The sequence below is a fragment of the Lissotriton vulgaris genome, unplaced genomic scaffold, assembly GCF_964263255.1.
Source record: "Lissotriton vulgaris unplaced genomic scaffold, aLisVul1.2 SCAFFOLD_620, whole genome shotgun sequence".
NCBI classification, from domain to species: Eukaryota; Metazoa; Chordata; class Amphibia; order Caudata; family Salamandridae; genus Lissotriton; species Lissotriton vulgaris.
The window spans coordinates 59737-82252 of NW_028253177.1; the positions used below are offsets into that span (position 1 = coordinate 59737).

At 49.0% G+C, this 22516-nt stretch overlaps 1 long non-coding RNA gene across 1 annotated transcript in view; it reads left to right on the top strand.

Annotated features, from left to right (window-relative positions):
- Positions 1 to 14326: 14326 nt before the first annotated feature.
- LOC147661131 (uncharacterized) overlaps positions 14327 to 22516 on the top strand; it is a 46737-nt gene continuing 38547 nt past the window's right edge. The window contains exons 1-2 of the long non-coding RNA XR_015306025.1: positions 14327 to 14391; positions 19528 to 19647. This is a non-coding gene — a long non-coding RNA (uncharacterized LOC147661131). The remainder of the gene's footprint in view (positions 14392 to 19527; positions 19648 to 22516) is intronic.

Here is a 22516-nt window from a genome sequence, read left to right on the forward strand (position 1 = left end):
ACAGAAACACCCTGCTCCGGTTTCTGGTGTCTGTAACCGCACGATCTGAGAAATCTTTCAAATAAAGAAGGGAATGGTAAATAAAAGTTAACATGCTTTTGCTAGAAAATACTGATAATTTTGCACTGTATCTACAGAATGGGAACTGCTCAATTTTAAATTGTTCCATAACTAAGTTCAGGCACAAAAAAAACTGCAAGACACCAGTAAATCCTGGTTTAAAGACCACTATTCTAACTATTGAGCTCTGCACCCTCTAATAAAGCAGGGACTACTTGAATGGCCAAATAAACCCCCTAGATGTCATACTGCAGTACACATCTTATAGCAGCTGGGAAACCAGACATGGAACATAATAAGTTGATAAGTTCTGGCATAAAGCATTTTAGTTAGCCGAAGCAGTGTGTGCCCACTAGTTACATTTAATTAACACTTTCACCTCATTGTCAGTGTTTTCTGTGCTGGGAGCACTGTTGACTAGGTCATTCTGTGACACTCAAGCAAAGCAGAGTTGTAGTCCTATGCACAAGGCCAGCATTAGATGTTCAAACATGAATGGTAAAATATCCTAGTTTGTAGATGTTTTCCACATAATTATAGCTCTGCCATATTTTTCCACATGATACATCTGCCGCATAATCTTATGGTTTTATCAAAAAAATTGTTTGTAGCGCAAACGGATCAAAAGTTACTAAATAACGTGAATTGTGTTGCTGTGGAGTGGATGGCCGTATGCAACGGTTGACTGGTCACCTTTCTCACCGCTGCATTGGCATGTTACACTGGGATTAATGAGGTGAAAGCTTTCCAGAGACTGTTAGTATGTGTAAAAATGTCAAATTAATAAAGTATCAGAAAATGTGCTATATAACCCTGCAGTCTTTTTTTGCTTCATAATTTAGGCATACCTCCAACATTATGTTGTCCTCCTTTGCTGCATAATTGCAGTGGGTCGAATGCAGGCAGCACATGTTTAAAGGGATTGTGTATGAAGACGAGATACCATGAAGTTTGGGACATATTCATGGGAATGGTGGCGCAGGGCAGCACAGCATGTTACTTTGCTGCACTGCCCTGTATCGCAGGGAAAGGGCAGGAATGCACGTTATTTATCCGTGGCTTTTAAAACATGACTTTGAGCTTTGCATTGTGCATGTACCACATTGCAAGCATAACTACACCCAGCACTCCCCTTGCTCCCCCTCAATTCCTAGCATATCATTACCCTGCTTCTAGCATACCCGGACCCAGCCCGCCCTTGCCACCCTCACTTCCTGGCAACGCTCATTGCCCTGTTTCTAGCATACCCACATCCTGGCCTCCCCTCGCTCCCCCTCACTTCCTGGCAACACTCATTACCCTGTTTCTAGCATACCCACATCCTGGCCTCCCCTCGCTCCCCCTCACTTCCTGGCAATACTCATTACCCTGTTTCTAGCATACCCACATCCTGGCCTCCCCTCGCTCCCCCTCACTTCCTGGCAATACTCATTACCCTGTTTCTAGCATACCCACATCCTGGCCTCCCCTCGCTCCCCCTCACTTCCTGGCAATACTCATTACCCTGTTTCTAGCATACCCACATCCTGGCCTCCCCTCGCTCCCCCTCACTTCCTGGCAACACTCATTACCCTGTTTCTAGCATACCCACATCCTGGCCTCCCCTCGCTCCCCCTCACTTCCTGGCAACACCCATTACCCTGTTTCTAGCATACCCACATCCTGGCCTCCCCTCGCTCCCCCTCACTTCCTGGCAACACTCATTACCCTGTTTCTAGCATACCCACATCCTGGCCTCCCCTCGCTCCCCCTCACTTCCTGGCAACACTCATTACCCTGTTTCTAGCATACCCACATCCTGGCCTCCCCTCGCTCCCCCTCACTTCCTGGCAACACTCATTACCCTGTTTCTAGCATACCCACATCCTGGCCTCCCCTCGCTCCCCCTCACTTCCTGGCAATACTCATTACCCTGTTTCTAGCATACCCACATCCTGGCCTCCCCTCGCTCCCCCTCACTTCCTGGCAATACTCATTACCCTGTTTCTAGCATACCCACATCCTGGCCTCCCCTCGCTCCCCCTCACTTCCTGGCAATACTCATTACCCTGTTTCTAGCATACCCACATCCTGGCCTCCCCTCGCTCCGCCTCACTTCCTGGCAATACTCATTACCCTGTTTCTAGCATACCCACATCCTGGCCTCCCCTCGCTCCCCCTCACTTCCTGGCAACACTCATTACCCTGTTTCTAGCATACCCACATCCTAGCCTCCCCTCGCTCCCCCTCACTTCCTGGCAACACCCATTACCCTGCTTCTAGCATACCCACATCCTGGCCTCCCCTTGCTCCCCCTCACTTCCTGGCAACACTCATTACCCTGTTTCTAGCATACCCACATCCTGGCCTCCCCTCGCTCCCCCTCACTTCCTGGCAATACTCATTACCCTGTTTCTAGCATACCCACATCCTGGCCTCCCCTCGCTCCCCCTCACTTCCTGGCAACACTCATTACCCTGTTTCTAGCATACCCACATCCTGGCCTCCCCTCGCTCCCCCTCACTTCCTGGCAATACTCATTACCCTGTTTCTAGCATACCCACATCCTGGCCTCCCCTCGCTCCCCCTCACTTCCTGGCAATACTCATTACCCTGTTTCTAGCATACCCACATCCTGGCCTCCCCTCGCTCCCCCTCACTTCCTGGCAACACTCATTACCCTGTTTCTAGCATACCCACATCCTAGCCTCCCCTCGCTCCCCCTCACTTCCTGGCAACACCCATTACCCTGCTTCTAGCATACCCACATCCTGGCCTCCCCTCGCTCCCCCTCACTTCCTGGCAACACTCATTACCCTGTTTCTAGCATACCCACATCCTGGCCTCCCCTCGCTCCCCCTCACTTCCTGGCAATACTCATTACCCTGTTTCTAGCATACCCACATCCTGGCCTCCCCTCGCTCCGCCTCACTTCCTGGCAATACTCATTACCCTGTTTCTAGCATACCCACATCCTGGCCTCCCCTCGCTCCCCCTCACTTCCTGGCAACACTCATTACCCTGTTTCTAGCATACCCACATCCTAGCCTCCCCTCGCTCCCCCTCACTTCCTGGCAACACCCATTACCCTGCTTCTAGCATACCCACATCCTGGCCTCCCCTTGCTCCCCCTCACTTCCTGGCAACACTCATTACCCTGTTTCTAGCATACCCACATCCTGGCCTCCCCTTGCTCCCCCTCACTTCCTGGCAACACTCATTACCCTGTTTCTAGCATACCCACATCCTGGCCTCCCCTCGCTCCCCCTCACTTCCTGGCAACACTCATTACCCTGTTTCTAGCATACTCACATCCTGGCCTCCCCTCGCTCCCCCTCACTTCCTGGCAACACTCATTACCCTGTTTCTAGCATACCCACATCCTGGCCTCCCCTCGCTCCCCCTCACTTCCTGGCAATACTCATTACCCTGTTTCTAGCATACCCACATCCTGGCCTCCCCTCGGTCCCCCTCACTTCCTGGCAATACCCATTACCCTGTTTCTAGCATACCCACATCCTGGCCTCCCCTCGCTCCCCCTCACTTCCTGGCAACACTCATTACCCTGTTTCTAGCATACCCACATCCTAGCCTCCCCTCGCTCCCCCTCACTTCCTGGCAACACCCATTACCCTGCTTCTAGCATACCCACATCCTGGCCTCCCCTCGCTCCCCCTCACTTCCTGGCAATACTCATTACCCTGTTTCTAGCATACCCACATCCTGGCCTCCCCTCGCTCCCCCTCACTTCCTGGCAATACTCATTACCCTGTTTCTAGCATACCCACATCCTGGCCTCCCCTCGCTCCCCCTCACTTCCTGGCAACACTCATTACCCTGTTTCTAGCATACCCACATCCTAGCCTCCCCTCGCTCCCCCTCACTTCCTGGCAACACCCATTACCCTGCTTCTAGCATACCCACATCCTGGTCTCCCCTAGCTCCCCCTCACTTCCTGGTATTTCTCATTACCCTGCTTCTAGTATACCCAGATCCAGCCCTGCCTCACCACCCTCACCTCCTGGCATATCATTCAGACTAAGTGATGTTTTTGGTTATGGCTGTTAGCGGCACTATTATGGAGTCAAGATCCCTGTATTGAAGTAAAATAAGAATGAGAAATATGAATGTGCATGCATCAGGAGAGTTGGAGTGAGCTCTCTAGGTCTCATACGGGATGGAAGTGATGTGCGCTCTACAAATCCGGCTAACGTGTGCTCTACAAAAGACCGTATAGTGCTACAGGAGCCTGTAGATAGGGATAATAACAGAGAGTGATGTGAATGCTTCTTGTCACCGGCACACTACTTATCAGCGCATGGGCTTTGCTTTGACATGTGCTATCAATTGGGATCACAGAAAAGGCTAATTATGCAGCAAACAATGAGAGCAGGGTCGGCCCGTGCCTGAGGTTTTACCAATGCCAATGGTTATGACAGTGTGAGCCGGTTCAAGGAGTAAATAAAAGCCGACCTTGAGATGGATAGCCTGGAGAATGAGAGCCACCCTAATAGCAAAGCTGAGGAATGATCGCCATCCACACATCAGTCCAGGACCTGGCAACTCAAAACCCATTAATGTTTACACCCATTCCAGCGGCAGGCGGAACCTACAGCTTACACCCAGCACACGCCCTACCACACTGGCCCTGGACCACGTCTCACCCTTCTCCGGACAGTCCAGGAATGGCTGTAACCTTTGTGCTCCCCCACCCGTGGCACCTTTTAGAAGAGGAGAACATTTTGCAGTGCTCACATTTGAAAAGTCATTCCCTGCTAGTATTTGTTACACAACTGTGTTTGCCATGTCTCATGTTTGTAAACTGGATGTAATTTAAGAGGTGGCTTCATGTGGTGAAAACTTTTTTGCAACTTTCAGGGGCGGCTGGTGACATTTGAAAGTGGTGAGGCGTAAACTAATTTGCATATTGCACCGCAGCGAGCGAGCCCGAACCACCTTGCATCCATCCATACATCATTCATGCATCTACCCATCCATCCACCCACCCACCCATCCTGCATCCATACATCATTCATTCATGCATCCACCCATCCATCCATCCATCCACCCATCCATCCATCCACCATCCATGCATGCATCCACCCATCCATCCATCCTGCATCCATCATTCATTCATGCATCCACCCATCCATCCACCCATCCATCCTGCATCCATCATTCATTCATGCATCCACCCATCCATCCATCCTGCATCCATCATTCATTCATGTATCCACCCATCCACCCATACATCCACCAATTCTGCATCCATCCTGCATCCATCATTCATTCATGCATCCACCATCCACCCATACATCCACCAATTCTGCATCCATCCTGCATCCATCATTCATTCATGCATCCACCATCCATACATCCACCCATCCATCCACCCATCCATCCATCATCCACCCATCCATCCTGCATCCATCCTGCATCCATCATTCATTCATGCATCCACCCATCCGCCTATCCATCCATCCACCCATCCATCCTGCATCCATCATTCATTCATGCACCCATCCATCCATCCATCCACCCTGCATCCATCCTGCATCCATCCTGCATCCATCCTGCATCCATCATTCATTCATGCATCCACCCATCCATCCATCCACCCATCCATCCACCATCCATTCATGCATCCACCCATCCATCCATCCATCCATCATTCATTCATGCATCCACCCATCCATCCACCCATCCATCCTGCATCCATCCTGCATCCATCATTCATTCATGCATCCACCCATCCATCCACCCACCCATCCATCCTGCGCATCCATCATTCATTCATGCATCCACCCATCCATCCACCCATCCATCCTGCATCCATCCTGCATCCATCATCCACCCATCCATCCACCCACCCATCCTGCATCCATCCTGCATCCATCATTCATTCATGCATCCACCCATCCATCCTGCATCCATCATTCATTCATGCATCCACCCATCCATCCATCCACCCATACATCCTCCAATTCTGCATCCATCCTGCATCCATCATTCATTCATGCATCCACCCATCCATCCACCCATCCACCCACCCATCCACCCATCCATCCATCCATCCACCCATCCATCCATCATCCATCATTCATTCATGCATCCACCCATCCATCCATCCACCCATCCATCCATCCACCCATCCATCCTGCATCCATCATTCATTCATGCACCCATCCATCCATCCACCCTGCATCCATCCTGCATCCATCATTCATTCATGCATCCGCCCATCCATCCATCCACCCATCAATCCTGCATCCATCATTCATTCATGCATCCACCCACCCATCCATCCTGCATTCATCCTGCATCCATCATTCATTCATGCATGAGGGCAAACCGATATGTTGTGGGTATTAAATTGCTTAATAAACGACAATATTGGAATTAGAATTAGTAGAGGGGATCTTATGTTATCATTACACCTGTCAAATGACTGCATTGTTACTTCATTCAGTGTGTTTAAGAGTTTAGTGAAAAACGTTTTCTGCACAGGAAAATGTATGTTTATTTCGGTTTTCATACTTTTACAGACTGGCTTCCTCTGTTCTAAGTGAAATCTTTTTGTCATCTGCCTGGGGCTTCTTATCTCTGTGTTCTGGGAAGTGCGGGCGGGTTTTCTACACAGTAATATAAGGCCAGCTTTACGTTAGATGCCAGCCCCCCAAATAATTGAGAATAACACAATGTTCATGCATGTAGATTGTTTTTTTTAAAGTAAGAATGCCGCAAATAAGTTAGGGACACTGCCTTAGAGGAAGGCCAATTGTGTTTACAGTCTGCCTACTCCTGAAATACGTCCATTATTGCAGGCTACCAGAGCACTGTCCCTACCAGCCAGGAGGCCAGTCCATCACAGGACCAGTGCCCAAGCTGAGTCATGCACATTGAAGAAAGTAGGGCAGACCATAGCGACAGTTCAAGCACCCCACAGCCAGGTGGCATGGCGGTAAGCAAAGCAAGCCACATTGATCCCCAGCAACTCCTGCATACCACCCAACACTTCTGCGCATCCTTGCTTCAGAATGCTGCACACCCCACCATAGAGCCTCCATAAGTACGAGCACACCTGGGTACTTATAATGAATCTGGGTCAGAGCTTATAGAGGTACCAGCAGCAAACGTCACTACTAAGTGGGCCTAATCAGTAGATTCTCTAACCTCGGTGCAAACGGTTTGAGATGTGACCCGTATACATCACACTTTCACAGGATGGCAGAAAAATACAAGCGAGTAAGAAGCAGGTGATGGAGTGAAGAAAAGAGAATGGTTTGGAGATAAAATACGAGGAAAGGCAGAGAGAAAGAAGACAGAAGCAGCAAAGAAAAGGGATAAGGAGAATTATGCACCAGGTGTTTTATTCCCCCCACTTACTTACTTGATGTTTGGGGAGTTCGGCTTCAGAGGCAGTCCAGGCTCCTCGTGCAGGCCCGGTTCAGCGAAAGGGTAGAGCTGTAAAGGAGGGGTCAGGGACCTCTGGGCAGGCACGGGTCGGAGAGTAATTTACAGGAGAGGCTGGTGGGGCTGGGTCAGCTTTTCAGTGGCTGGCTGGCGAGCAGATATGTAGCAAGTCAAGAAGTCCCCCAGGTGGCGTCCCTCAGTCTGATTGACACCAAAAGAATCATTGGTCACAGTGGGGGCTGGCAGCGTTGCGAGGTGTGAATCACGGGCTCACAGCAGCCACAGGGCCATCAGAGTAGCCGTTTTCACACCATGCTACACTGATGGCCCTTTCACTCTCGCTTTGCAGGCCCATTAGACACAGCAGGGAAGGGGAGGAGGCCGGGCGCCCTGCAGAGGCCTCCTGAATATTCACGGTGCACCACTCGTGCGGCGAAAAAAAAAGTGTACTTTTAAAGTATGGCAACTTTACAGTCCCCGGTACGCTCTATCAAATGTAAGAAGTAGGGGAACGGACTAACACAATTTTAAGAAGTAGGGGCACGCCGTGCCCTTCCGTCCCCGCCCACTTCTAACGCTGCATTCACTTCAGTTTCTCTTCAGCAGCGACGCACAGGCTGCTTCAGGGCTGACACCTGTTGTGTCGGGTGACCTACGCTCATCAAGGGGCATCTAACCCTGACTAGGCCTAGCACGTGGTCCTGGAATAAACTCAGCCAGACACTGGGAATAAAGTTGCTTGGTCGGTCGGCGCGCGTCTCTGAACGCCCTCTCACGTGCTCGACCTCTTTTTATTATATGGCGGTCACATGACCAACTTGTCCGTCCCTCCGGACCTCGGGGGCGGACCCTCGGGGACACAACATTCCTCCTAAAACACGAAAAACAACAAAACCAACAACACACTGTAACACTGCAAATATAGTCTGATCGAGCCCACTGTCTCATTAGCATCGGGATTGATACCTTCAGCGTCTTTCACAAATGCTAGCGCATTCGGTTCAAAACATTGCAGGCGCACGTATAAATTAGAACAGTCTTACGTAAAGTAGTCTCTCAGCCAGCTGGAGGGGGTGGGGTTAGCACGTAGCTGGCGCTGGGACCCTCGCTGCGTCATCGGCTCGGTTCCAGTCTCCACCTCTTGGCTTGGCGCCTCGTTGTCGGCCCCCTCCGGATCTGGGGCCTCATCCAGGGCCTCCAGGTCTCCGCCCACATCCTCACCAGGGACCGGCTGCTCAGCACGTGGCCGGACCTCGTGCTGAGATGTTGATTCACCAGGCGGCACCATAGTTGCAGTTTCGGTTTCTCTGTCGCCTTGCTGGCGCCTTGGCTCACTACTCGCCGGGTGGTAGAGTTTGAAATGGGATACGTTGCGAGTCACCTTGTCTCGTCCTCGAGTAACTGTGATGCGGGTGCCCTTCACACCACTGACTCGCCATGGTCGTTTTTCATAACTGAGTTTGAATTTTCCCCCAGTGGCCCGATTTTTTATGAGTACAAGGTCACCTCTTTTGATGTGGGGGGCCACCGCCCTCCGTTTCTTGCTGATCTGATCATAGGCGGCCCGCCTCTTCATTTCTACAGTCTGTTCCTTTATCAGTTCAGGGGCCCACTGGGGATGATGAGGAATGGAGTCCGTTATTACTCGTCCTACGAGAAGGTGTGCAGGAGCTACCCCCGTTGTAGAGTGAGGGGTCTGGCGGTAGCTGCGGAGAAAGGTGAAGATGGCCATCTCCACAGACTGTCCTTTATCATGTGCAATTCGGATTACTTTGTTTAATGTTCTCATGAATCGTTCGGCCTCTCCATTGGCCTGAGGCCATCTTGGGGTGATGCGCCTGTGGCGAATTCCTTGGGATAAGAGATAGTCTGCAAAGTCTTGGCCCTGAAATGGCGGGCCATTGTCCGTTCTGAGTTCTTTCATGGCTCCGTGCGTGGCAATAATTTTCTCTATTTTGGGAATCACACAGTCGGCACTGGTGCTGGTGATGATTTCGACTTCCGGGTACTTGGAGTGATCATCGATCATCACTAGCGTGTGCCGTCCATCCGGAAGGCTGCCAAAGTCCATGCTGACCCTTTCCCAAGGACCTCGGGGCCTGGGTTCCACGATAATGGGTGCTTCGCGGGGGCTGTCACCTGTGGTCTGGCAGGCCGTGCATGTGCGCACAGCTGTTTCCACCATGTCGTCCATTAGCGGGAACCACACCTTTGTCCGCAGCCGGGCCTTTGTTTTAACCATTCCCTGGTGTCCTACATGCGCCAGTTGAACTACTCGGCTCGTCAAGGCCGTCGGGATCACCAGACGATGCCCTCGCAGGAGGCACCCTGCCTCGTCTTCATTCAGTTCAGCCCTCACGTGGTACAGACCGTCCATGATTTTCTGGGCCACGGGGGTGAGCACCTTCCAGCTCTCCCTAGCTTTCTGCCAGTTGGCTGTCCGGAGCAGATCTTTGGCCCGCTGTATGCAGGCGTCCTGAGTCGTGGCGCTCACCACCTCTTCCAGGGATATGGGGCGCGGGCATGATCTGGCCACGACCCATCGCACATAGGCCTCCGTCTCTTCAGCTTCCTCCATCTCCTCTGGGGTGGCCGCCCGGGGGTGTCGTGACAGATAGTCCGCCGGATTCTTTGCCCCTGGCTGGTACTCAATGGTGCAGTTATACTCCTGTAATTGCAGAATCCACTTCTCAATTCTGGGGGGTGGTTTGGATGATGTACCTGAGAACAGCGACAGCAGTGGCTTGTGGTCCGTTACTACTGTGAAGGGTTTGCCATATACATACAGATGGAAGTGCCGGCATCCCCAATGAATTGCAATGGCTTCCTTTTCAATTTGGGAGTACCTTTGTTCAGTGTCCGTGAGGGACCGGCTGGCAAAAGCGACGGGGGCCCAGTCCACCTCGTCCCGGGCTCTCTGCATCAGGACGGCCCCCAATCCCGCCGGTCCAGCATCTACAGCAATGAGGGTGAAACGTCTGGGGTCAAAAAACGCCAGCGTGGTGTCGCTGGACAGCGCACTCTTGATGGCTTGGAATGCTCTTTCCTGCTCCGGTCCCCAGTTCCATGGTGTGGAGTCTTTGGTTAGCTCCCGCAGAGGGAGGGTCAGGTTAGCTAGGTCTCTTATGAAGCGACCACAGTAGTTCACCATTCCGAGGAAGCTTCGGACTTCCGTGACAGTCGTGGGCGGAGGTGCATCTTTGACGTCTTTGACCTTGTCCGGATCAGGAGTAACGCCATCGGCCGAGAATACATAGCCGAAGAACCCCAGCTTGGTCTGAAGGAACTCGCATTTGTCTCGGTGCAGAGTGAGTCCAGCGCTGCGGAGCCTGCGGAACACCTGTGCCAAGCGTTGATTGTGCTCAGGAATTGTCCTCGCGTGCACCATGATGTCGTCACTAACATTGATCACCCCCGGTATGCCAGCAATGAGCTCTTGGATGACATTCTGGAATACCTCGGCAGCACTGGAGATCCCGAAACTCAGTCTGGTGTACCTGCGCAGTCCGACGTGAGTGGAGAACGTCGTGATGTTCCGAGACTCTCTATCCAGCACGAGCTGATGGTACCCCGCTCTGAGGTCCAACTTGGAAAACCACCGGGCTCCAGCCATCTCTCCGATCAGGTCATCGATCGTGGGGGTGATGTGTCTTTCCCGTTTGATGGCCGCATTGGGGAGGCGCATGTCCACGCATATCCGGACCGCTCCCGGCTGCTTGGGCTTCCGAGTGACCACGATGGGCGATACCCAGGGGGTGGGTCCGGACACTTTCTCAATGATGCCCGCTGCTTCCAACTTCTGTAGCTCTTCTTCAACCAGGGGCCTCAGATGAAACGCGACCCGCCGGTGTCGCAGGGCCACCGGTTGGACAGTGGGGTCCACATGCAAGTGTATTTCCCGGCCCTTGAATCGGCCGATCCCTTCAAACAGGTCCGAAAAGTCTATGATCAGTTGCTGCACTGACTCCTCGTGCACCCCAAATGCAAAAGAGACCACTCCCAGGTCTTCTGCCGTCCGGCAACTCAGGAGCATGCCTTGGCCTTCCTCCGACACAAAGATGTTGGCACGCGTGATCTTATCTCCGTGCCGGACTGCTGCTTTGAACTTTCCTCGAATACGGAGGGGCACATCCTGGCCATAGGCAAAAACAGTGATCGGAGTGGGGCGGAGGCTGGGTGGAGTAGCCATGTCTCCATAGAGGGACGCACTCATCAGGTTTATTGATGCGCCCGTATCCACCGTCGCCATGATGTCCTGATCAGCCACTTGTATTGCGCATTGTGGTAGGGTCATTGTGCGTCGGGTGGCTGTGCCGATCATGTGCACCTTGTGTGGGGACCTTTCCTCCTCGTCGTCGTCCATGTCACTGTTGCTGGGCCCTCCTTCCGCGCTTTCAGGCTCCACCACCGCGTGTACGGTCTGGCGGGGCTTGCTGAACTTTTTAGACCGACACACCTTTTCAAAATGGTTCATTTTCCCGCACCCGGAGCAGATCTTGCCCCGTGCTGGACATTCTGGCGCCGGGTGTCTCGGGCCTCCGCAGTAACCACATGACTGCGCCGAGGCTCCGCCCTGCGGAGTTGTTGTTCTCTTCACCCATTTGGGCTGTGGGCGGACCTGCAGTTTGTTCACCGGTTCCACTTTCATATTGGCCTGCAGAGCTGCTTCCATGTGGGCTGCCCTGGCCTTGGACAGCTCCTTCGTGCGGCCCAGCGTGAGAATGTCTGGGAGGGGTTTCCCGGACTCTTCTAGAATTCTCTCGCGCAGTTTGGCAGAAGCGCAGCCCTGAATGATCTGTCCTCTGATTTCCTCCGTGACATCCTGAAATCCACACGTTAGTGCCAGTTTCTTCAGCCTCGAGTGATAGGCGTCCAGTGATTCTTCTGGCAGTTGCCGCGCTTGCCTGAAGATGAACCGTTCATAGTCTTGGTTGGCCATGGGTTCAAAATGCGCATTGAGCGCATTTATGAGCGTGTGGTGGGTTTTGGGAGTTGCTTCCGTGAGGGTGCGGGCGATGGAATGAATGTCCTTGCCACCAAGATGGAGGATCATGGCCCGCTTCTGCTCCTTGTGGACCTTGGTGGCCTCAAAGAATATGAATAGCCTGTCCACCCATTCTTTCCACTTCGGTGCGAGAGTGGACGGTGCACCTTCCACCACGAACGGCTCAATGGGCGGAATGTTAGCCATCGCTTTGGACGGCAGGGAGGATATCCGTGGGTAGCCGGGATGTGATCCAGCGGCAGCCGGAGCGCCGGACGCGCCTCGCGCGACCAATCAGACTGCTGTGCGCCGCAGAGAGATGCAGGCCAGCGCTGCTCACCTGATGAGAGCCAGGGATCAGAGTGTTTCCTCCAGGCGGGCAGAGCGGGGGGGGGTGTGTGGTGGCAAGGCACGAGCACCGCGGACACGTGGTAGTGCCCGCAGCCGCCTCACCCCAATAGGGACACACACACGCACCCCGAGCGGGGAATCGATCACCACCCTCGTCGCCAATTGTTGTGTCGGGTGACCTACGCTCATCAAGGGGCATCTAACCCTGACTAGGCCTAGCACGTGGTCCTGGAATAAACTCAGCCAGACACTGGGAATAAAGTTGCTTGGTCGGTCGGCGCGCGTCTCTGAACGCCCTCTCACGTGCTCGACCTCTTTTTATTATATGGCGGTCACATGACCAACTTGTCCGTCCCTCCGGACCTCGGGGGCGGACCCTCGGGGACACAACAACACCATCTACGCTGGAGGGCAGTGTTCCTGTTGCCAGTTAAACTATTTATTATTTCTGACCCCCCCCCCCACCCCCCCCCCCCCAGCCTTGCAATGCAGTTTTCTTGCGCCCGAAGCGCAGAGGCTTTGAGGAGGAGATCGGATCATCACCAGGACTCCCAGCAGACGACCTTGGGGGGCCCTTTGCTCACCGAGGACGGACGGTATCCGTGTGGAAACCCCCCACATAAAAACCTGCAACGAGACACAAAACTCACCCTAGAAATGTTCTCACGCCTGACGAAGTCATTGCATTGGTACTATTTATAAGATTAATTTAAATAGAAGGCAGCGGAACACCACTTCCTTAAGAGCAGCCTACGACGGGTATGAATACATCTACAGGAATGCAGTGTTCCCTGCTCTTGCGGGAAATGAACCTGCCATCACTGGCCCGGAAGAGGAAAGTCCATTTCGCCTTTCACCAGCAGAAAAACACAAATTAATAAAACTACCAGAATGTTAGCCCCAGAACTCCCAAGTGCATTATGGGGTATGCAGTTCACTGTAATGTTTCAAGCATGCGACATTCACCAAGAGAGAATAGTCCATTTGGTCTGAGGGAGCCTCATTTTCAAATGTCACTAGCTCCACTTTAGCAACGAGCGCACCCCCATGTTTCGTCCACTGCATTGAACCCACAGCTTCCAGGGGCGCTTCACACAAAGAGCTGAACGCTGCGGGTGAGTCAAACCCCAACTGGCCAGACCAACACACGTTGTCACAGTTGCGCACGAGCAGGACCACGCGTCACAGCTGCGCACGAGCAGGACCACGCGTCACAGGTGCGCATGTGCGGAGCGAAGATAGGACTGAAATCGCCGAGTTAGGACGTAGTCCTGGACAGATCTCACTCAACCTGCGCAGAGAAAAGACACTTCCTCCGCATAGAGGAGCCAACCCGAGGCGCTTAAAGATATCTCAGCATGTGCGGTGTGTTGTCCTCAGCGCATGCGCAGTTAGTCTAAGGGCTCTTTACCCCGCGCAGTGGGAAGTCACCAGCGCATGCGCATTTAAACATGTTGTCCAAAGCGCATGCGCAGTTAGTCTAAGACCTCTTTACCCCGCCTGTGGGAAGTGCTTTCTATCACCAGCGCATGCGCAGTTGTTCATCCACGGCTCTCTTTTAACCCGACCATAGCAGGGCCCACAGGACCCACATGAAACCCCAGGTGAGGTCAAGAGGCACAAAGATTGTCTGGTGCTGGAGGGTCTCGAGCCTGCAGCTGTCCGGGATTCATACGTTGTTGTTGTCTGCATCGATCGATGATTATTTGTATCAAAAATGCTCATTGACCCTCATTGGTCATCCATTCCTATGTGACCCTTGAGTATATCCATTCGTGTCCCTTCCCTATGTATATAGAGATAACTCTAATCACTAGTATATGCAGCAGACCTTTGTACTCTACCATTCCTATGTGACTCTTAGAGTATATCCATCCGTATGGCTTCCCTATGTATATAGAGATAACTCTAATCACTAGTATATGCAGTAGACCTTTGTACTCTCTGACATTCTTATGTGACTCTTAGAGTATATCCATTCGTATCCCTTCCCTATGTATATAGAGATAACTCTAATCACTAGTATATGCAGTAGACCTTTGTACTCTCTACCATTCCTATGTGACCCTTGAGTATATCCATTCGTGTCCCTTCCCTATCTATATAGAGATAACTCTAATCACTAGTATATGCAGCAGACCTTTGTACTCTACCATTCCTATGTGACTCTTAGAGTATATCCATCCGTATCCCTTCCCTATGTATATAGAGATAACTCTAATCACTAGTATATGCAGTAGACCTTTGTACTCTCTGCCATTCCTATGTGACTCTTAGAGTATATCCATTCGTATCCCTTCCCTATGTATATAGAGATAACTCTAATCACTAGTATATGCAGCAGACCTTTGTACTCTCTGCCATTCCTATGTGACTCTTAGAGTATATCCATTCGTATCCCTTCCCTATGTATATAGAGATAACTCTAATCACTAGTATATGCAGTAGACCTTTGTACTCTCTACCATTCCTATGTGACTCTTAGAGTATATCCATTCGTATCCCTTCCCTATGTATATAGAGATAACTCTAATCACTAGTATATGCAGCAGACCTTTGTACTCTCTCCCATTCCTATGTGACTCTTAGAGTATATCCATCCGTATCCCTTCCCTATGTATATAGAGATAACTCTAATCACTAGTATATGCAGCAGACCTTTGTACTCTCTACCATTCCTATGTAACTCTTAGAGTATATCCATTCGTATCCCTTCCCTTTGTATATAGAGATAACTCTAATCACTAGTATATGCAGCAGACCTTTGTACTCTCTCCCATTCCTATGTGACTCTTAGAGTATATCCATCCGTATCCCTTCCCTATGTATATAGAGATAACTCTAATCACTAGTATATGCAGTAGACCGTTGTACTCTCTACCATTCCTATGTCTCTTAGAGTATATCCATCCGTATCCCTTCCCTATGTATATAGAGATAACTCTAATCACTAGTATATGCAGCAGACCTTTGTACTCTCTACCATTCCTATGTAACTCTTAGAGTATATCCATTCGTATCCCTTCCCTTTGTATATAGAGATAACTCTAATCACTAGTATATGCAGCAGACCTTTGTACTCTCTCCCATTCCTATGTGACTCTTAGAGTATATCCATCCGTATCCCTTCCCTATGTATATAGAGATAACTCTAATCACTAGTATATGCTGTCGACCTTTGTACTCTACCATTCCTGTGTGACTCTTAGAGTATATCCATTCGTATCCCTTCCCTATGTATATAGAGATAACTCTAATTACTAGTATATGCAGTAGACCTTTGTACTCTCTTCCATTCCTATGTGACTCTTAGAGTATATCCATTCGTATCCCTTCCCTATGTATATAGAGATACTCTAATCACTAGTATATGCAGTAGACCTTTGTACTCTCTACCAATCCTATGTGACTCTTAGAGTATATCCATTTGTATCCCTTCCCTATGTATATAGAGATAACTCTAATCACTAGTATATGCAGTAGACCTTTGTGCTCTCTTCCATTCCTACGTGACTCTTAGAGTATATCCATCCGTATCCCTTCCCTATGTATATAGAGATAACTCTGAACACTAGTATATGCAGTAGACCTGTTATATGTGACTCTTAGAGTATATCCATTCGTATCCCTTCCCTATGTATATAGAGATAACTCTAATTACTAGTATATGCAGTAGATGTTTGTACTCTCTTACATTCCTATGTGACTCTTAGATTATATCCAGTCATATCCCTTCCCTATGTATATAGAGATAACTCTAATCACTAGTTTATGCAGTAGACCGTTGTGCTCTATTCCATTTCTATGTGACTCTTAGAGTATATCCATGTCTATCCCTTCCCCATGTATACAGAGATAACTCCAATCACTAGTAAATGCAGGAGACCTTTTTACTATCTTAGAGTATATCCACGTGTATCGCCTCCTTGTGTGACTTTACATCTTGTACATTTGCAATTTTTTCCGTGTGTATCCTTCTTTTGTAACGCATGTAATCCTAAGTCCTTATGTTTCTCAACTGGTGCTTATTCAAAGTGCTCTGACACCTTCGGGTAAAGTTCGCGCTATAGAAAATCGCATAAATAAATTGGTGGAGTTGGGTCACTCTTTTTTTTCCCGCTGGGTCTGGGTACCTCAAGGTCTGTACTGCACAGCAGCTATACTGGGTCTCCTTGTGTCTGCTGAGTTGGGTCACTCTTTTCAAGGCCTCAGCAAACGTTGACATTTTTTCAGCCTGAAAACTCAGTGTGATGAGAAGATCGACTCGAATTCCGTTTTTGGCTTTCACCAGAGTAAAGGGGGGCAGCCCCGTCAATTGAAAGTGAAAGATCACACTCACAGTCAGCACATACACGCACGCACACATACAGAGACACCCTACTCCCCCGTCGCACACAGAGACACACACACGAGCACACCTACACGCACGCACACATACAGAGACACCCCCCTGTATGTGTGCACATAGACACACACACAGAGACACACACATGAGCGCACATACACGCATGTACACATATAGAAACACCCCCCCCCAACCGTCGCACACATACACACACGCGCGCACACATACACGAGCTTACCGACACCCCCCTGCCGCCCCCCCTACAAGTAAGGCTCACTTACTGGCACTCCGGACATCTGCAGCCTACGCGGGGCTCTCCCTCGGGCATAGGAGCCCTGCGTCACCACTGCTCTTCCAGGCACGCTTTCACCAGGCACACACACACCACCAGCCGTCAGAGCACACTTTCACCAGGCACACACACACACCACCAGCCGTCGGTGCACGCTTTCACCAGGCACACTCACACCACCAGCCGTCAGTGCATGCTTTCACCAGGCACACACACACCACCAGCCGTCAGTGCACACTTCCACCAGGCCCACACACACCACCAGCCATCAGTGCACGCTTCCACCAGGAACACACACCACCTGCCGTCAGTGCAGGTATCAGAGTGCTTTAAATCAGCATGCTTATAACAAGCAAGACTAGCACTCTATATTACTGCCAACTTTGCTTAGCATAAGCAACAGCTAACCATTCACAAACAATGTTTATATACCAATTGCAAATTAAAAAAAAAAAATTAATGCAAAGCATTGTCATTTACAATGCCAGTAACTCTAACTTTAATGCTGCGAGACCTATTGCATTGTAAATGCTTGTTCTAACTGCAATTAACCTTTAAATAAGTGTTTGCTGTATATGTACGTTTCTTTTTCATGTTAGTTCTGAGTCAAGTAAACAGCAGCCCAGTGCTGCTGCTGCCGAGGGGCCCGCATGTAAAGACCTGGAGGGCTGGGGCTGCCCTTCCAGATGCTCACACCCTGCACAGCTCAAGAAGCTGCCATGGCTTAACAAGAGAAACAGGAAGAATCTGAGAAACTGACACAGGTCAGACACACAGTACCAGAGAGTACTAACTGAGAACTTGCTTGTTTGCACAGTCTCTTTAAGCCAGAGTATTTTGAATGATTGAATGTATCGCTTTTAAAATTACTCTGGATGCTTCTAAGACAATCGCATTTTAAATTTAAAGCTTTTTGAAACAAATGTTTTTTAAACTGAAATTGCATTGAATGCTTACTCACTGTGGGTAAGCCTGACTTACGTCGAACAGTAGAACGGGAGCTGGGCTGGGCAGGACCAGTGACCACAGCTGGAGGACTCGCCCTCGTGGGGAGCGAGGGACAGGTCAGCGCTCTAGTAGTTAAGCATAAGCCTACTTATGGTGCCCACAGCATGGACGCGCAGCGGCACGCTGCTGGCGCCCCTAAGGATAGCCCGCCTGTTTCCGGACACGGTCTAGGGCAAGGAACCATGCCGGATTCGTCCCAGAAAACGGTAAGCTCATCACATATGATAGAGCATTATTACTCTCATTTAGATACTCGGGTAGAGCCCATTGTGAGATGATTATTGCGCCAACAAGCTTGATAGGGTGGAAGATGTCATGCTCTATCTGCCGGACTAAGTTTAACTCAGGCATGGTGATGGATGTGGTGGTTATGGACGTGGTGATGGTGGTGGACATGGTGGCGGTGGATGTGGTGGACATGGTGGTAGTGGACGTGGTGGTGGTAGGTGTGGTGGTGGTGGGCGTGGTAGTGGTGGACGTGTTTTGTACACAAATACAGTGCCATTTAATACAATTAAAAATGTGTCAATTCACATGAAGAATAATGACAACCTGTATTTTATTATTCTTCATGTGAATTGACACGTTTTTAATTGTATTAAATGGCACTGTATTTGTGTACAAAAGTATTGTTTTATATCGAATAAATTGTACAATTTTCTTAATATTTTCTCAAAATTGTTTTGATCTTATTTTTCTATTTTTGTGTTTTATTAGAAATGTGGTTATGGTCTGTGAGTTATGAGTGGTCGCATTTTGCATTCCTTTTCATTTTTGGAAAAATAGGGACTTGCTTTTATTACTAGTCTCGTATATACAACACATATTGCATTACAAATGCTATAGGTGTCACATTTGCGAAAGTTATAACTATTGGCATTGTAAATGACAAAGCTATTAATTTTGCTATTTTCAAAACCAACACATAAATAAAAAAATTGTCATTTACAATACCAATAGCTCAAACTTTCCTAATGCGAGACCTATTGCATTGCAAATGCTTGTTTAAGTATTTGACACAATATTGAATTTATAACCTTTGTTTTTTATGGTCATGAGTCACCAGAATACTAAAAACGTGTCTTTTATTTTCAGGGTCAATTAAGTAATGGTCACCAGCTTGGAAGCTCTGTTCATTCTTCAGTATTTGTCATTGATCTCCACTTGTGGCTGGTTTGGGTCTGCCCCCTGCATCGTTCCCGATAACTCGCACAGGTAAGGAGCTTGTAGCAGCAACATGATAACCCCATACTCGTCTGTAAGAAGTGCGCTCTGAGGCAGGAATCCGATCATTTTTGTGAAACAAGGAAGGGCCAATATCTGCTATGTATATTTGTAAAAATAAAACAGTCAAATCACAGTATACTGTTCCAGAGGTTCGTCCCAGAGACAGTTTCTGTAACTGAATGCAGACATCCTAGAAAGCATGTGCTTTTAAGACAAGTTGTGTTTACTCACCTGAAGGTGACATGTTTCATCATTGGGCTATACTCCTCACCAGGCCGGTGCTACAATGCCTGGCGGGCACCACTAGAAGGCACTCTGTCGGAGATCTTTTAATAAGTAAGTTGGATGAGCATAGTAGGACAGAGGATGTTGTGTCATAAGATGTGAGATTGGTGAAGTCTGAATATAAGATCAACTATCGACCAGTTGCCGCAATATACTTAATGTGATCTTCCTGGTCCATGTTGAGATTAAAAACAGTGGCAGAGAAATTGAGGAACTAAGGGCGCCTATCACTGTGTGAAAGTGTTGATCACCTATGGACCTGCGGGTAAGCTGGGGTCTATACTTCAGGTCAACTTTGTTCATGCCTTGTGTAGTCATGGAGCAATCTGTTGGCATTTCATCAGGACCAAATATGGGAAAATGGGTAAATAGGACCTAATCTTCTCCACAGCGTGAGGAGCTCTGTAACTCAAAGCCCTGCACCATGCATAGGTGATAAGGTGCCTAGTAACATCTTACTACCACAGGTGAGCACTCTCTAACAGAGTGCACTAGATACGGTAACCCTCCTAAAATTCAGGACAAACTGATTTATTCAATAACTTGGACGCCGCATCAGGGGGCAACTGGTTTGAAAAGCACATGCTTCCTAGGGTGTTCAGTTAGAGATAATGTCTGTGGGACTGAACCTCCAGAACAGTATACTGTGGGTTGATTTATACAAAGAATGTGTATACTGGACTGTCTATTCCTCGTCATCTCTTATGATATGTAAAATAAAACACAACACACCTGGAGGCCAACACATCTATCATAAATTTAATGCAAAAATAGCAAAAGGCCAAGCAAACTAACAAGTGACAATTGTCTTTGCAATGGACAAGAGCATCCACCCTAAAGCATGTTGGAGTATATAATGCTAATGCTACCCATGTATTTTTATACACTTTTCTCCTAATTCAAGTCAATAAAACATGAACACGTGATAGAAACAGTTACTAAAACAATACTAATGAGTAGGAGGCAAGATCTTCTCTCGAGAGGAATGTGAGGAGTCCGTGAGGTGCAGATAAAAAATACACAGACAAGCTGCAGAATTCACTGTTTCTGGAAATAACACTTCTGTTTGTCAATATTCAATTTACGACAAGGTGCAGGAAAGTGTGGAGATGGACATCACTAAATAAAACGGTTCTGGGCCTAATAGAATCATGTAACTTTGCAGGCATATGAAGGCGAACAGTCGCATCAAATTAATATAAGAACATTGTAATTTGGTAATGTAATATATTAATGCACGTGCGGCATTCATGTGTAACCAATTATCGGTGTTAAAGAAACCAGTATATCCAGTTATGCTTTCTCAATTCCTTCTTCCAAGAGGCCACCACTGCTGCCATCCAGCTGTATTCATCAGTGCCACCTGTGACCTGGAATCCTGCATTTAATCAATACCAAAGGTCGTCAATGCTTCTAGCCAACTCCGGTCACTGGTGCCACTCGCACCCCACCACCCTTGGGCCTGTTATTCTTTTAGCCAGCTCCAGTCAGTAGTGGCCCCTTGGACCTGTATGTAAGCCTACTAGCCAGCTCCTGTTAGTACTGGTCCCTGGGACCTGTTATCATCCTAGCCAACTTGAGTCATTAGTAGCACCTTGGGACTAGTGATCATACTAACCAGCTTCAGTCAGTATTGGCTCCCTGAGACCTAGTATCCTGCTAAGTAACTCCAGTCAGTAGTGACCCCTGTACCTTACATCCTGCTAATCTACAAAACCAGAGGTCAACTCTACTGCCAACCAGTTCCAGTCAATATTGACATGCATTGTTAGCCTGCTTGTCATGAATACCAGAGGCCAGCTTTGTTGCTAACCAGCTTCAGTCAATATTGGCTCCCTGAGACCTATTATCCTGCTAAGTAACTCCAGTCAGTAGTGACCCCTGTACCTTAATTCCTGCTAATATTCAAAACCAGAGGTTAACTTTACTGCCAACCAGTTCCAGTGAATATTGACATGTATTGTTACCCTGCTTGTAATGGATAACAGAGGCCAGCGTTGTTGCTAGCCAGCTCCAGTCACCATCGGCCCGTCACATATTATCCTCAATAGGATCAATGCCCAAGGTCTGTGCAGCTGCTAACCAGCTCTAGTCAGCAGTGACTTCCCGGACCTGTTATTCTGCATATAATCAGCATGTCTTCAGACCTAAATACACTCACCCCACATCCTTACTGTATAATAGCAATTATTTACTTACATCATACAGTAGGTACCGCACTATATCACACGATCCCAAAAACAAAGAAAATAAAAAACGCCTAAGCCTTCAGTACTCCACCTTGTCAAAAATGACCAAATCACACCAAGCACTATAGCCTGCCACATCACATGGCACACTCAGCCACAACATGACGATACCACAGCAGGGATTTGGGGCCATTAATCCTCTGTTCTAGGCATGTATGCTGTAGATGCAATGCTTTGCATACTCCTGCCATCTTGTGTTGGGTCCGGATGTTTGCAAGTTGTTTATCTTTGAAGAAGTCTTTCCAGTCACGAGGTAAGGTGACCATCTTTCGGTGATAGTGCACATGGGCATTGACTCCATTGTTAGATTGTTTTTTACCCCA